The sequence below is a fragment of the Octopus sinensis genome, linkage group LG19 (assembly GCF_006345805.1).
Source record: "Octopus sinensis linkage group LG19, ASM634580v1, whole genome shotgun sequence".
In the NCBI taxonomy this organism is placed as follows: domain Eukaryota; kingdom Metazoa; phylum Mollusca; class Cephalopoda; order Octopoda; family Octopodidae; genus Octopus; species Octopus sinensis.
The window spans coordinates 28,745,130-28,748,735 of record NC_043015.1 but is presented as its reverse complement, the minus strand read 5'-3'; positions in this window follow the sequence as shown (position 1 = coordinate 28,748,735).

The following is a 3,606-nucleotide window of genomic DNA, read 5'->3' as shown; positions in this document are numbered from 1 at the left end:
GTACCAACTCGATCGCGAGGATTGGTAAGAGGTGGTGGGAGGAAAGGTTTTTTTTTTTTTTTAAACTATGGATGGACAACTGGATAAAAATTAAATCTTTATTATGATCAGGACGATCTTATACAGAATGGGACGACACAGGACAAACAAAAGAACAAAAATGTTATATGAGTTCGCACGATATCATTTAAAAATATTACTATAATACTAGGCGCAGGAGTGGCTGTGTGGAAAGTAGCTTGCTAGCTAACCACATGGTTCCGGGTTCAGTCCCACTGCGTCTTCTGCTATAGCTTCGGTAGACGGTAGACGGAAACTGAAAGAAGCCTGTCGTATATGCGGCGAGCTGGCAGAAACGTTAGCACAAGGCGCAGGAGTGGCGGTGTGGAAAGTAGCTTGCTAACTAACCACATGGTTCCGAGTTCAGTCCCATGGCTTGTGAGTGGATTTGGTAGTCGGAAACTGAAAGAAGCCTGTCGTATGTGCGGCGAGCTGGCAGAAACGTTAGCACGCTGGGCGAAATGCGTAGCCGTATTTCGTCTGCCGTTAAGTGTTCAGGGTTCAAATTCCGCCGAGGTCGACTTTGCCTTTCATCCTTTCGAGGTCGATAAATTAAGTACCAGTTACGCACTGGTGTCGATGTAATCGACTTAATCCCTTTGTCTGTCCCTGTTTGTCCCCTTGTGGGTAGTAAAGAAATATATATATGTGTGTCTGTGTTTGTCCCCCTAGCATCGCTTGACAACCGATGCTGGTGTGTTTACATCCCCATATCCTAGCGGTTCGGCAAAAGAGACCGACAGAATAAGTACTGGGCTTACAAAGAATAATTCCCGGGGTCGATTTGCTCGACTAAAGGCGGTGCTCCAGCATGGCCGCAGTCAAATGACTGAAACAAGTAAAAGAGTAATATATTTTATACATGATTAATTTAACCTTAGACTAGAAATAATGGATCTTTTCGGTTTGAACGGCAGTTTTTAAAAATAATTTCCACGTAACTAAACACTTTTAAACATCGTATTCTGGTAGAATGTGTTTATAAAACATCTTTTTCTCTTAGCGTTATTGAGAAAATTCTATAGTTTGTAAGATATTTTTTGTTTTTTCTTCAATTTCAACCAATCAGTGACGTCTATTGAGTTAAAAAACAGTCTGTGTCGTATGAATGTCCCTCGTTTAAGAAACAAATTGGGTTTATTCACATTTCTGACGAAAAAAAGATACCCTTCCCCCCACCCCTAACCCTAACCCTAAAATAGATTGAAATGCAATAGATCGATACTAGGGTCATAATTATGGGTGACAATTTCATATGACACCGCTAGAAAAAACTGCCGGTCAAACCGAAAAGATCCAATGCAATTTTTTGATCAGTGAGGGGAGATAACTTTAACCTGAAATTTGAAACATTCCATTTAACCAAAAATAAAAAAGAAATAAAAAAAGAAAATAAATCTATTTATGCCTCTAGTATCATCTTGGTATATTTGTTCCGCTTCTTACTATTGAAATAGGCATGAACGTGTCTGTGGCTTACGATTGGCTAAAATTATCAAAATTTTCAAACTTTAAGTGCTAATAACTTTTTATTTATTGACTAGCAGTATCGCCCGGCGTTGCTCGGGTTTGTAAGGGAAATAACTATAAAGCATTTTTTAGAGAGTTATAGCCAAAAAAATAGCAAAAAAATGCATTAAAAATGGAAAAAATATGATGGTAAATTTTTTTTTAAATCGTTGACTCATCGTAGACATTTTTAGAGAGTTACTTCCCTTATATAATAGCGAAAAAATGCATTAAAATGGAAACAAATGATGGTAAATTATTTTTTAAATCGTAGACTCATCGTAGACGCGAACTAATATCCAGAAGGGCTCGATATGAATCACGACTATAAGATACCCAGTTTTGGTTAAACTATACTGCAAAATGTGGGAGTAGTTAGGAATCTAAATCGTAGGAGACAGACACACAACCTTACTTTCTTAGCCATTTCTGTTTTGGTGTCTTCAAGCCATGAAGTCGTTGTTCTAAAAGAACGCTGGTCTCCTTGACAACGCTTTACGACGTTGATTTCCTTACACTCCCTTCCCCACAGCTTCACGAGGGAGGGAAGAAGGGAAGAAGAAAAACAGGTGCAGGTGCGACCATGGACGCCAACTCCGCCGCCATCGACACACGAAAAATTATGCATTAAAATGGAATAAAAAATGATGTTAAATTATTTTTTAAATCGTAGACTCATCGTAGACGCGCGCTAATACTCAGACGGGCTCGATATGAATCACGACTATAAGATACCCGAATTTGGTTAAACTGCACCGCAAAATGTGGGAGTAGTTAGGAATCTAAATCGAAGGGGACAGACACTCACACAACTACAGTTTTATATATATAGATTTATAGCGAAAATTACTTTCACGTCGTTAATTATCATATAAAAGTGTATCATTGCACTGAATATGAAATCAATTCGAACAGAATTGATGCTGGCAGCCAAACAGACTAGATCCAAAAGGTTTATTATGTACAACCAAAACAGTTTCTCTGTCCTGCACAATCATATCTCTTCCTCTTTCTCTTTTACTTGTTTCAGTCATTTGACTGCGGCCATGCTGGAGCAACGCCTCTAGTCAAGCAACTCGACCCCGGGACTTATTCTTTTGTAAGCCCAGTACTTATTCTATCGGTCTCTTTTGCCGAACCGCAAAGTAACGGGGGACATAAACACACCAGCATCGGTTGTCAAGCAATGGCTAAGGGGACAAACACAGACACACAAACACACACACGCATATATATATACATATATACGACAGGCTTCTTTCAGTTTCCGTCTACCAAATCCACTCACAAGGCTTTGGTCGGCCCAGAGCTATAGCAGAAGACACTTGCCCAAGATGTCACGCAGTGGGACTAAACCCGGAACCATGTGGTTGGTAAACAAGCTACTAACCACACAGCCACTTCTGCGCCTAAGTTGGTGACCTTTAATCGAGCAACTCGACCCGGGACTTAGTCTTTTGTAAGCCCAGTACTTATTCTATCGGTCTCTTTTGTCGAACCGCTAAGTAACGGGGACATAAACACACCAGCATCGGTTGTCAAGCAATGCTAGGGGGACAAACACAGACACGCACACACACACCACACACACACACACACACACACACACACACATATATATATTTATATATATAATATATATATATATATATATATATATATATATATATATATATATATATATATATATATATATATATATAAAACTCTAGTTGTGTGAGTGTCTGTCTCCTTCGATTTAGATTCCTAACTACTCCCACATTTTGCGGTGCAGTTTAACCAAATTCGGGTATCTTATAGTCGTGATTCATATCGAGCCCGTCTGACTATTAGCGCGCGTCAACGGTGAGTCTACGATTTTAAAAATAATTTAACATCATTTTTTATTCCATTTTAATGCATAAAATGCATCGTGTGTCGATGGCGGCGGAGTTGGCGTCCACGCTCACAGCTGCACCTGTTTGCTTCACCCCCTTCCCTCCCTCGTGAAGCTGTGGGGAAGGGAGTGTAAAGAAATCAACGTCGTAATGCGTTGTG